The sequence below is a fragment of the Triticum dicoccoides genome, chromosome 6A (assembly GCF_002162155.2).
Source record: "Triticum dicoccoides isolate Atlit2015 ecotype Zavitan chromosome 6A, WEW_v2.0, whole genome shotgun sequence".
In the NCBI taxonomy this organism is placed as follows: domain Eukaryota; kingdom Viridiplantae; phylum Streptophyta; class Magnoliopsida; order Poales; family Poaceae; genus Triticum; species Triticum dicoccoides.
In genome coordinates this window covers 424,475,804-424,489,395 of record NC_041390.1, presented here as the reverse complement: position 1 = coordinate 424,489,395, position 13,592 = coordinate 424,475,804, and the positions used below count along the sequence as shown (strand labels likewise).

General features: G+C 40.7%; 1 long non-coding RNA gene across 2 annotated transcripts; it reads right to left on the bottom strand.

Annotated features, from left to right (window-relative positions):
• Window positions 1–9,665: 9,665 nt before the first annotated feature.
• LOC119317096 lies at window positions 9,666–13,586 on the bottom strand. Of its 2 annotated transcripts, none has more exons than XR_005153512.1 (5): window positions 13,327–13,586; window positions 12,582–13,190; window positions 11,960–12,019; window positions 11,320–11,468; window positions 9,666–10,180 (listed from the first exon to the last, which is right to left on the bottom strand). It is a non-coding gene; the product is annotated as an uncharacterized LOC119317096 (long non-coding RNA). The 2 variants fall into 2 exon arrangements; XR_005153513.1 differs by having other exon boundaries at window positions 9,666–10,150.
• Window positions 13,587–13,592: the final 6 nt, after the last annotated feature.

Here is a 13,592-nt window from a genome sequence, read left to right as displayed (position 1 = left end):
CCCGCGGTCATGACTTCGAACCACCGTCCAAATATATTTTTTGTTGTTTGTTTTCATTCTTTCTAACAAGATGCCCGTGCGTTGCATGTAACATCAAGATGCATTTGTATGACTTGTTTATCTTGTGAGAGAAAAGGATGAACGAGGGAAGGCCTTATTTGCAAATGTGGAGAGGTGTGTGGGTACCTTTTTGCAAAATTGCCATAGTTTCTTTCCTATCCGTCAGATATAAATCGGACGACCTATATTGCAGGATGGCAAGCACACCATCATCACCAACTCTGTTGTTATAAGAGTGTATTTTATGTATTTTATAAGAGTGTAGATGTAGAGTAGATACAAGTCGACAGGTGGGCACAATGGTAGTGAGATAATGTGATGCAACACTAGAGGTGCCACGTGGAGCGTTTAACTGGTCAACTAGTCATGTCATGAGCAAATACAGAGTTGTACAGTGAGCCCGTGACTGCATAATAACCACTAAACGTAAATGGTGACCGTAATGAGTGGATTCTGAAGTCCAATGTACGTATCGTGCTTTTGCTTCAAATACAATGATCATCATTGCATATATCGTGAGAGAAAGATGAAACATGCGTGAATTTTCCGGGGGCTTACTTTTAGAGGACCTGGAGATAGTTTTGTGTGCATACGTGAAAGGGGCGTACAGGGGGTATGTGATGGAGAGAGAGATGCTCTTTGTTTCTCTTTATTATGACTAACTTTGTATATAGTATAAAAATATACAAATTCACAGTGCGGAATAAATATCATTGTGGGCACCATGCAATGCAAATTAGCGTTCGTACTCCTCCATATAACTTTGTAATGTTGTATATATGTAGAAACTCTAAAATAATTTTTTGGCCACACTTTATTCAAAAGGAATGTTGTATGCGAAATAAACGTGAAGAGAGGGCTTTTTAGATCAATGGGGTACATGACGTAACATGTGTGAATGTGTAGTTGATGCATTTGGCGGGGCCTAGAGAGGTATGTGTGTGTATTACGTATTCGAGAGAGGCATCGATAGAGGGCCGACGGGGGGGGCGTGGGAGAGATAGCATGACTAATGAGAGTGGTCTAGAGAGAGAGACGAATATGACATCACGACAAGAGATTCCATTCCCTTGAGTGTGTATATGCAAGGGGGGAGGGAATAGAGGCACCAGGAGAAATTTTCTGTGTGTGTGGTGTTTGTGTTGGTATGTGTGGGTGTGAGAAGATAATGAGACGTGGGGGCAGAGGGTGTGTGATACGTCTCCGTCGTATCTACTTTTCCAAACACTTTTGCCCTTGTTTTGGACTCTAACTTGTATGATTTGAATGGAACTAACCTGGACTGACGCTGTTTTCAGCAGAATTACCTTGGTGTTGTTTTATGTGCAAAAAGCAAATATTCGCGGAAAGTCCTGAAACTCCACGGAATACCTTATAAAAAATAATAAAAATCCTCGCCAAAGATGAAGACCAGGGGGGCCACACCCTGTCCACGAGGGTGGGGGGCGCCCCCCTCCTGGGCGCGCCCCCCTACCTCGTGGCCCCCCTGGAAACCCTCCGACACGAATTCCAACTCTATATATTCGCTTCCGGAGAGAAAAAATCAGAGAGAAGAAATCATCGCATTTTACGATACGGAGCCGCCGCCAAGCCCTAAAACCTCTCGGGAGGGCTGATCTGGAGTCCGTTCAGGGCTCCGGAGAGGGGGATTCATCGTCGTCGTCATCATCAACCATCCTCCATCACCAATTTCATGATGCTCATCGCCGTGCGTGAGTAATTCCATCGTAGGCTTGCTAGACGGTGATGGGTTGGATGAGATTTATCATGTAATCGAGTTAGTTTTGTTAGGGTTTGATCCCTAGTATCCACTATGTTCTGAGATTGATGTTGCTATGACTTTCCTATGTTTAATTCTTGTCACTAGGGCCCGAGTGCCATGATTTCAGATCTGAACCTATTATGTTTTCATGAATATATGTGAGTTCTTGATCCGATCTTGCAAGTCTATAGTGACCTACTATGTGTTATGATCCGGAAACCCCGAAGTGGCAATAATCGGGACCACTCCTGGTGATGATCATAGTTTGAGGAGTTCATGTATTCACTATGTGCTAATGCTTTGTTCTGGTTCTCTATTAAAAGGAGGCATTAATATCCCTTAGTTTCCAATAGGACCCCGCTGCCACGGGAGTGTAGGACAAAAGATGACATGCAAGTTCTTTTCCATAAGCATGTATGACTATATACGGAATACATGCCTACATTACATTGATGAATTGGAGCTAGTTCTGTGTCACCCTATGTTATGACTGTTACATGATTAACCGCATCCGGCATAATTATCCATCACTAATCCGATGCCTACGAGTTTTCCATATACTGGTTTACGCTTATTTACTTTCCCGCTGCTACTATTACAATCACTACAAAATACCAAAAACATTACTTTTGCTGTCTTTACTTTTGTTGCCGTTACCACCATTATCATATTATTGTGCTACTAAACACTTTGCTGCAGATACTAAGTTTCCAGGTGTGGTTGAATTGACAACTCAGCTGCTAATACTTGAGAATATTCTTTGGCTCCCCTTGTGTCGAATCAATAAATTTGGGTTAAATACTCTACCCTCGAAAACTGTTGCGATCCCCTATACTTGTGGGTTATCAAGACCTTTTTCTGGCGCCGTTGCCGGGGAGCATAGCTCTATTCTTTGAGTCACTTGGATTTATATCTGCTAGACACTATGAAGAACTTGAAAGACGCTAAGACAACAATTTATCCCTCAACTACGAGGGGAGGTAAGGAACTGCCATCTAGATCTGCACTTGATTCACCTTCTGTTATGAGTAAGCTAGCGACACCTAAACCTGCTTCTGCTATTCGTTCCGATATGTCGCATGTTATTGATGATGCCACTTCTACTATGCATGATATTTATGATGAAACTGCTTCTATGCCTGATACTACTGTGCCCCTTAGTGAATTTCTTGAAGAAAAAATTGCTAGGGCTAGAGAAAGAGAAATTGATGAAACTGAATACGATGATGATAGTGATGATGAAAATATGCCTGTCATTCCTGAAGGTTATCTTTTTGATAAAGATTCTTCTTTAGCTATTTTAGCCTGCAAAGATAGATATGAGCTTAAAAGGTTATTGATTAAATGGAACAAAGAATCACATAGAGATAAAATGACACCTGATCCTGCTTTTGCAACTTCACCTATATGTGTTCCTGATAAGGATTATGAATTCTCTGTTGATCCAGATATAATTACTTTGGTTGAATCTGATCCTTTTATGGCTATGAATCTGAAACTGTTGTGGCACATCTTACTAAGTTAAATGATATAGCTGCCCTATTCACTAATGATGAGAGATCGCGTTACTTCTATATACTCAAAATATTTCCGTTCTCATTAAAGGGTGATGCTAAGATATGGTTTAATTCTCTTGATCCTAGTTGTGTGCGTAGTCCCCAGGATATGATTTATTACTTCTCTTCTAAATATTTCCCTGCTCATAAGAAACAATCTGCTTTGAGGGAAATATACAATTTCGTGCAAATTAAAGAAGAGAGTCTCCCACAAGCTTGGGGGAGGCTTCTCAAGTTACTTAATGCTTTGCCTGATCATCCTCTTAAGAAACCTGAAATACTTGATATCTTTTATAATGGACTAACCGATGCTTCCAGAGATTATCTGGATAGTTGTGCTGGTTCTCTTTTCAGGGAAAGAACACTGGATGAAGCTGAAATTCTATTGAATAATATGTTGACAAATGAAAATAATTGGGCACCTCCTAAGCCAGCTCCTACTCCAATTACTGAGCTTATTCCTAAACCAACTCCGAAGAAGAGAGGTGTTCTATTTCTCAGTCCCGAAGATATGCAAGAGGCAAAGAAATCTATGAAAGAAAAGAGTATTAAAGCCGAAGATGTTAAGAATTTACCTCCTGTTGAAGAAATACATGGTCTTAATCTACCGCCTGTCGAAGAAACATATGAACTTGATCACTTATTTACTAAAGAACCTCTTGATCCCGATATCCCGACACAGGTAGTAAAGGTAAATTCTCTCTATAGATCTGATGAAGGTGATATCCCTCACTAGAAGTCTGCTAGGCAATGCTTTGATGAGTTTGATAATTTTATTGTCAAACAAGAAAATTTCAATGCTTTTTGGTAGATAATTGAAATATGATTCCGATATAATTAAATACTTGGGTGATTATATGGCTAATATTAGAGGTGAACTTAAACTTGTTAGCAAACATGCTTCTATGGTTACCACTCAAGTAGAACAAGTACTTAAAGCTCAAAAATAATTGCTCCATGAAATGAATAATAAGAAAAATGATTATGCCGTTAGAGTGGCTACTAGAACTGGTAGAATGACTCAGGAACCTTTGTATCCTGAAGGCCACCCTAAGAGAATCGAGCAAGATTCTTAGAGAAATAATATTGATGTTCCTAGTTCTTCTAAGAAGAAGAAAAAGAAAAATGATAGAACTGTGCAAACTTCTAGTGAACCTATTGCTGAACCACCTGATAATCCAAATGATATCTCTATGTCTGATGCTGAAACACAATCTGGTAATGAACATGAACCTAGTGAAAATGTTAATGATGATGTTCATGATGATGCTCAACCTAGTAATGATAATGATGTAGAAATTGAACCTGTTGTTGATCTTGATAACCCACAATCAAAGAATCAACGTTATGATAAAAGAGACTTTGTTGCTAGGAAACATGGTGAAGAAAGGGAACCCCGGGTTCAGAAACCCATGCCTTTTCCCCTGAAACCATCCAAGAAGAAGGATGATGAGGATTTTGAGCGCTTTGCTAAAATGATTAGGCCTATCTTTTTACGTATGCGATTGACTGATGTGCTCAAAACAAATCCTTATGCTAAATATATGAAAGATATCATTACTAATAAAAGAAAGATACCGGAAGCTGAAATTTCCACCATGCTTGCTAATTATACTTTTAAGGGTGGAATACCAAAGAAACTTGGAGACCCCGGAGTACCTACTATACCTTGCTCCATTAAAAGAAAGGGCCAATTCCAGTTCTGCCCCTAACTCGAACCCACTACTCAGTTTTGCCCCTAATTTTCAGGTATGCTTAGTTTTGCCCCTCCGCCGTTAGTGTCACTTATAGAAATGCCCTTTTGCGCTGTTACCGTCCGGTCAAAGTACTTTGACCATCCAGAAAAAAATAGCAAAAAAAATCAAAAAAATATGAAATTTGGTGGGATCGTAGATAGTCATGTCCGCAAGGCGCGTGCACAATTTTGTGTTGGTTGGACACTCTGGGAGCTCGTGGCAAAGGAAAAAATAATAATTTATGCCTATGAACAGTAAATTCGAAAAAAATAGCAAAAAAGTTCAAAAAAATTGAATTTATTTGGCGTCAAAGAGGCTTGAGTGCACAAGGTGCTTGCAAGTTTTGGTGATCAAATGACGTACGAGGCGCTCTAGAGAAAAAAAACAAAATACTGCAATTTTTCAAAGTTCTTTTGAGCTAAAATTTGTTTTTTTCTCCACGAGCTCCTACGATGTCCAAACACAACAAAAACGTGCACACATCTTGCGAACCTGAATATCTTCAGTCCCACGAACTTTCATATTTTTTTGATTTTTTTTCTATTTTTTTTGAATTTACTGCTCGCATGCGTACAAAATTTATGTTTTCCTTTGACACGAGCTCCCGGAGTGTCCGAACGGCATGAAAATGTGCACGCGCCTTGCGGACATGACTATCTTCGATCCCACCAAATTTCATATTTTTTGATTTTTTTTTGCTATTTTTTCAGGACGGTCAAATACCTTTGACCGGACGGTAACGGCGGAGAAGGGCATTTCTATAAGTGAAACTAACGGCGGAGGGGCAAAACTGAGCAAACCTAAAAATTAGGGGCAAAACTGAGTAGTGGGTTCGAGTTAAGGGCATAGATGTAAATGTCCCTAAAAGAAATTATATTAAAATTTCTTTATGTGATCTTGGAGCCGGTGTTAGTGTTATGCCTCTCTCTTTATAGCGTAGACTTGACTTGAATAAGTTGACACCTACTGAAATATCTTTGCAAATGGCTGCCAAATCAACTGCTATACCTGTCGGTATTTGTAAGGACGTGCCTGTTGTGGTTGCAAACGTTACTATTTTAACGGACTTTGTTATTCTTAATATTTCCGAGGATGATAGTATGTCTATTATTCTTGGAAGACCTTTTTTTAATACTGCAGGGGCTGTTATTGATTGCAACAAAGGCAATGTCACTTTTTATGTTAATGGTAATGAGCATACGGTACACTTTCCGAGGAAACAACCTCAAGTTCATAGTATCAACTCCATTGGAAAAATTTCATCGATTATAATTGGAGGTTTTGAATTTCCTCTTCCTACGGTCAAAAAGAAATATGATATACTTATTATAGGGGATGTGCATATCCCCGTTGAGGTAACTTAGTGTTATTCGAAATTTCTCCAGTTTCATGATTATCGGAATGAGTTTGTTAACAAGACCTGATCAACCTTGTTAGTGGATTCTTTTTGATGAGCATGAGATGGATGAAACTAGAAGCACAACCTTCTGTACCCTCTTTATATTTTCTGTTAATTAGTAGAAATAAAGTAAAAATAGTATTTCTCTGTCTGTTTCCTGTCTTATCTATGCAATATAAAAATATCCTGAAAATAAAAGTCCTCAGAATACCATGCCTATTTAATATGATTTTTTCGGGAATATTTGAGGATTTACTGTGCAAAAATTACCACGGGAGGAGCTGCCACCTGGCCACGAGGGTGGTGGGCGCGCCCCTCCTCCAAGGCGCGTCCCCTGCCTCGTGGGCCCACGGTGGCCCTCCTTCACTTATCCCAGCACCCATCTTCTTCCTCTGTCTCACACAAACCCGAAGAACCAACTCAAGCACGAGTTCCAGCCACTTTTGCTGTGATTTTCGATCTCCTTGCTCAAAGCACCTCTCGCAAAACTGCTTGGGGAGATTGTTCCTTGGTATGTGACTCCTCCATTGGTCCAATTAATTTTTGTTCTAGTGCTCTATTCTTTGCAAATTTGTGCTGCATAGGTGACCATGTTCTTGAGCTTGCATGTCAAATTTATATGGTTCCAAGTAGTTCTAATGCTTGATATAGGCTCTAGGCACTTGTAGGAGTAGTTGCTATTAGTTTTATTGAAGTGGGTTCACTTTTGTTTGAAGTTACTAAAAATTTCAGAATTTTTCAGAGAAAAACAATATGCTTAGGAAGATGTTCCAAGGTGGTTCCTCTAAGAAGCAAGGACCCAGGATTGCTATGCGCGATGCTGACGAGGATCCACCAAGAGACGCTCCGGTACGGCCTTGCGAGTGGCCGTCGGAAAATTTTATGGACTGTGCGGGAATTAAAGAAGAATTCAAAGTATATTTGCGCAATGCCGGTCTTGAGGAATTTGAGGCCAACAAATGCCCCCAGTATCATGATCTCACAAGTTCATTTGTGAGGAGGTTTGAGTATTCATCTTCGCGTAATTCTCCTTCAGTCATGTTTGATCTTTATGATAAATCTTATAGAATGGACTTAGAGAATTTCACTCTTGCGTGCAAACTTCCATCATGGGGTAGTATTAGGGATCCCCCTAAATCTGAATTTAGAAACTTTCTTGCTGATATAACTGTGGGGGAATCTAGAGATATAACGCAAGCTACCATAGGGAGCATTCACTTTCCTGCTTTACATTATTTTGCTCTCTTCATCGGTAGATGCATAAATGCTAAGGATGAAGCATGTCACATGTGTGTCCCGACCTTAGTATTCTTAGGAGTGCTGTGTTAGGAGACCAATCTTATCATCTGGGAGCCATTGTACCTCGTAGGTTGTATCATAATAGACATAATGGAGATTTCTTTGGAGGAATTTATGCAACCCGCTTAGCTCATTTTTCTTGAGATAGACATCCGTGAGGGTGATACGGAGTTGCCTACTGCATATTTAGATTATGACTCCATGGCTTCACATCATTTTGTTGAGCGATTAGAATCACCTCTTTTATACCGTTTAATTTTTAACAAACGGCATGTTGTCCGTATTACTCTCCCTGCTCCTGCTCTTTTTGATTCACAGACAAAAGGAAGATATACTATTACTAAAGAGGAGGCAGATGAGTACGAGAGGAGAGCGGAGGCAGCCCGACTCCATGCTGCAGCTCAGGAGGCGATAACTGTTGTATCGCAGTACGACCCCAGCTACACCTACGGGTATCCGCCAGGCTAACCCTGGAAATAGACCAACTTAGGCCAAAAGTCTAAGCTTGGGGGAGTACGTATTTCTCACCGACATTACATTTATGTTCACACACAGTCATTGCTAGATGTCGGTGCATATACTCTTTCATTGTAATATCCATGCTAGTTCATTTTCTTTTTCCTGCTTTCTTCTTGTGTGTTTGTTAAACCTTAAGAAAACCAAAAAAATTAGTAGTAATTTACTTTCCTGTTGTAGTAGTAATTAAAAAGAAAACCCAAAAATATTTCCCGTCCTTCTTTTGCTTGTTGGGAGCTTTCCCGTGTAAATAGTTTTCTTATCTTTTCTTTTCTTTGGGGGTCAGTAGGAGAAGACCATAATTAAATAGTTGTAGTGGCTCTTATATGCTCTAATATTGATTTAACCCAGAGCCCATATTGCCTTGTCTTCTCCTGTTTCTTGAATGCTCGCAGATTCCAGCTTAGTCCAATGCACGTGCACTCTTATTATTATTCACACCGTTCGGTCGTGCAAGTGAAAGGCAATTATGATGATATATGATGGACTGACTGAGATGAGGAAAGCTGGTATGAACTCAACCTCTTTTGTTTTTGTAAATATGATGAGCTCGTCGTTCTTGATTCAGCTTATTATGAATAAACATGTTTGCAATGACAATTAGAGATCATAGTTGCTTGTGCCATACTTGATTAGCTATGAGTTATAATGGTTTACCTTGTGTGCCAACATGCTATTGAGATGATTATGATGTGGTATGATGGGGTGGTATCCTCCTTTGAATGATTTAAGTGACTTGACTTGGCACATGTTCACGCATATAGTTGAAACAAAATCAACATAGCCTTCATGATATTTATGTTCATGGTAGATTATATCACTACAAGAAATACGGTCAATTATGACTCCTCATATTGGTCGTTGATTCGTCATTCTTATTGTTTATTGACCTTTTTTTGACCAAATTCAGAAGGTCAACAGTTGGCTGTCAAGAACGAACAAACATGACCTTTTGTGAATTTTGGTCGTAGCTAGACTAACGACAAAAATTTCAGAAAGGTCATTACCCATTTGCCTGAGCCACATAGGATCTGATGTGGCTGAGCTGACGTGGCATTGTTAGTGACACAAATAGAATCATCATAAATTTCATAGCCCAGTTCATCAATCTAGCCTACATGGACCTGGCCCAATCATCATAAATTTCACAGCCCAATCCACCAATCTAACCAACATGGGCCCAGCCCAGTACCTATTTTCTTAATTGAATTGGTTTAATTTATTTGGGCTAATGCATTATTTTTTCAAAAGCATGCACATTTAAGGATAGGCCCATCAGAGAACAAATACAACATAATACAATATTCAGATAGACTGTATATTTCATTTCAGCAGCACATCACATGAAATACAATACATCATCAATTGACTCCTCCACATGAAATACAATACATCATCAATCGACTCCTCTACACAGCAAGGTTCAAGGCCTAACAAATGCACAACAAAATAGTTCTACAAGTGCAAGTGCAAGTGCACAACAAAAAGGCCCAACAAGTGCACAAGCGCACATCAACATAGACTGGACGAGAAGCACAAATTTTAGCTGATAACACGTCACATCAATGAGAAGCACGAATATCGTGCACCATCACTGGTACACGTACTTTGTCCCATCACCCAGGCACCAATGTTGTGTCCATCTACTGGTTTGCCACATGGTGATGTTACCGCATTAGGGCCGTCCCAGCTTCTCCCTGCCCAAATGGCAGGATGATCTACTGATCGATGTACCGCATTAGGGCCGTCCCAGCTTCTCCCTGCCCAAATGGCAGGATGATCTACTGATCGATGTACTGCTCCAGCATCACTCCCGCTACCACTGGTGGAAGAAGATCAGCTCATCAATCATCTGCACGCGAACAAACAAAGATTAACCTATTTAGCCTACTGTAATTTGTTTCTAAACATGGGCACCAAATCAACACCAACACTAAATTAAAATGCACAAAAGAATGGAGCATAGCCGTATGTACAGCCTAACAACTTCAGGTTTGAGCCATTTTTGATACTACAATAAATACATGACAGCCAAAATTTTGATCCATGGACACCACATGATAGAAAAGGTACTAAGGCACTACTTTCTACTAAAAACCAAAGCAAGGTATGAAGCACAGGCCAGGCCAACAATAAACTACTACCAAATCCAGAAATAACCATCTGAAATGAAGTTAATGAGACATTTTAGAATCAACTTGATAGTTAACATTATTGTTTGTGTTGCACACATCTAGAATTGAAATTATACATCATGCCCAAATTCCGATGTCCAATGCCTCAGTTCAGTAAACACTAATCATGGTACATAGTAAAGATTTGACACAACCGGAACTGAAATCACTAACTCCTTCAATTACTACACTAATTTTATTACACAACCAGGCAACGAAATCCAATACGGGCACACAGACTATAGGAGTTGGAACTTGGAAATGCAGGTGTACAATTAGCGCATCACATACCTAGTATCTAACTATCAATAGTGGTCGGCATGTAAAAGCCAACTAGCAGTAACTGATGATTAGTAAACATAGACAGGAACTAAATTCAGTAGTAATGTGCGTGCTCTTATCAAACCAGAGCAAGTAAAGGAGCTAATCCCCATGAGTGAAACAAATTCGATCACAACAACAATCCATAACGTTTAGTAACAACAATAAGAAGGCCCTTAAACAGAGAATAGGTTGAATCATGCATCGATTAAAGTGTCTGTTCTTGGTTTCTCTTGGTTAGAAGATAGACCGGTCAGAAACCAGAGAGACACTGAACATGCAGAATTATGTATGGATTGTTAAAATTTGCATTATCCTACTATCACTAGTACAACAAGCTGCAGGTTGGCATAGTTCATGAACCATGTACGTCATGACAAATACAATATCATCCAATGCTCAACTATGAACAAAATTGAACAATTACACGTCACAAAGGCGGAGCATAGAACCAAGCGGCAAGTAAGAGGGGTAGAAGGGGACGTGAGGAGCTCACCGAAGGGGGTTGTAGCCTAGGCCGAGCTTCATCACCACGGTGGCAGCTAGGGGAGGCAGACATGTCTACCATCATAGGAGCAGCACCACCGCCAGAATTGGAATGGCCGGAGCAAATCGCCATCATATGGGTCACCACCACCGAATGATCTTGCAAGGTATAAAGTTTCGACATTTCAGTACAAACTAGTGGCGTCAAGAACCAAGCAGTAGCAGGCAGAAGGTAAATTCTAGTAACTGGTGATTAGTAGACTAAAATAGGAAATAGATTGCACCAGTAGCAAGCAGAAGCTAAATTTTAGTAAATGATGATTAATTATAACATAGCATCTCCAGCCCTGCTGTCCTGGTTAGTGCAACTACAAAACAGGAAATGTTTTTTATTTATACAAGGAGCAGAAATGAGGTAAGGCTTTGCTGTCCTGGCTAGTGCAACTGCAAAACTTTTTTTTGAATGGTTGGTACTACAGATCATACTTCAAAAGCTCGAAGATATTGAGAAGCTCAGATCAAATATAAAGCAAACATAAATACACTCCCCTTCTGCTCAATGGCAGTGCACAATATACTTATTCATATCTACATGCCCACTCATACGAAATAAGAATTAAAAAATAAGGTACATAGTTTCTGCAACTCACGTTGAAGGTTCTTGAAGAAAAGAATAAGCCAAGAAAACAACTATCATCACAAATACACCCCTGTTGACAAGAGATAAAACATATGAGCACTCAGATTTGCCCAGCTCAATTGGGAATCAGTAGATAAAGAGAAAGAAAACTAACTGTGAATGACAATTATCCCAGTTGACGATATGTTCTATCAGAGATGTTCAGTTGGTGATCAAGAAACGGTTATTTTTCTGCCAATACATAAATAAAATACTCCCTCTGTCCCAAATATAAGAGCGTTTTACACTAGTGTATCCCAAATATAAGAGCGTTTTACACTAGTGTAATGTAAAAAACGCTCTTATATTATGGGACGGAGGGAGTACCTTTTTACAGATGAGACACGGTCAGCAGAGAACCTTCCTTCGGGAAAAGCGCGCCACTTGCCCAACTGATAAAGAATTAAAAAATAGTTGCATGGTAAACATGCATCACAATTCTTTAATCTTTTTCCCGCTTGTGATCTTATCAATTGTAAAATGCCATAGTAGGTCAACCATTAGCGGTGCATTACTAACATCATTGTTGTAAGAATCTCTGTAGCAAAACTAAAAATAACTCCACAGGTAAAAGAGATCCAGCAGCAGCTCACATTAAAAAGCACGTTCCCATCAGTAACAACGAGATGGTCTGTGGTCTGTACGCCCACGCGGTCTAGGGATCAACTTCGACGAAATTATTGGGTGGCTTTACACCATTACACTCTCTGTCAATATATTCTCTTGTAGGCTTGTGACAACCGTTGACCTCCAACCTTTGGCAAATACTAGCTACAAAATAACCATAGTAGCATACAAGATCAAAGCATGATCTTACTGTCCTCCAAGAAAAACTAACAAATACTACCACTCCTCCTAAAAACGAGTAGGCTGCTCTAATGTTTGAGCCAGGTGGAAGATAGAATCAACATGAGAACATTCACAAAACTACAAAGTGACTGAGAGCAGAGCAACCCGACTATAAGTTGAAAATTATTACAACCGGACTATGAAAAATTAAACTCCAGATCTGCTCCAGCCTCCGGCTCATGGTCCTGTGAGGCAACAAACAGATCTTCTCATGCCGCCCGGCCGCCCAAACCGAAGATGCATTGGAATAGGTGAGGATCTGAGATGCACCGAGGCTGAGGCGTATCTTGGAGTGGAGGCTGCAGCTGTGCAGGTCGATGAGGACGATGGCTACGTCCTTGTTGCACACCTCGCTGAAACCAACCAAACAAACTGGTCATTCACTCAATCACTCACTCATCGGAGAAGCAACGGAGCAGGAGAAGGGAGCGGGGGAGGGTCATCGGAGAAGCAGCAAAGCGGCAGAAGGGAGTGGGGAACGGAAGTTACCAGCTGGTGAAGGCACTTCCGTCGCGCGCGTGCTTGAGGACGATGGCCTCGATGCGCTTGCGGGAGCGGGGGCGTTGCCGGCGGTCGCCATGGAACTAGGCGGATCTGGCTGGATCTCTGTTGCCGCGGGGGAGGATTGGATGGGAGGGGACGGGATTGGATCTTGATTCCTTGCTGCTGTGGGCAATGGCGATTTGGAGGGAATAAATAGCAGCAGCGCGCCGGGGCGGCGCGGCGCGGGTGAGGCGCGAAGGAGGAGGGAGGAG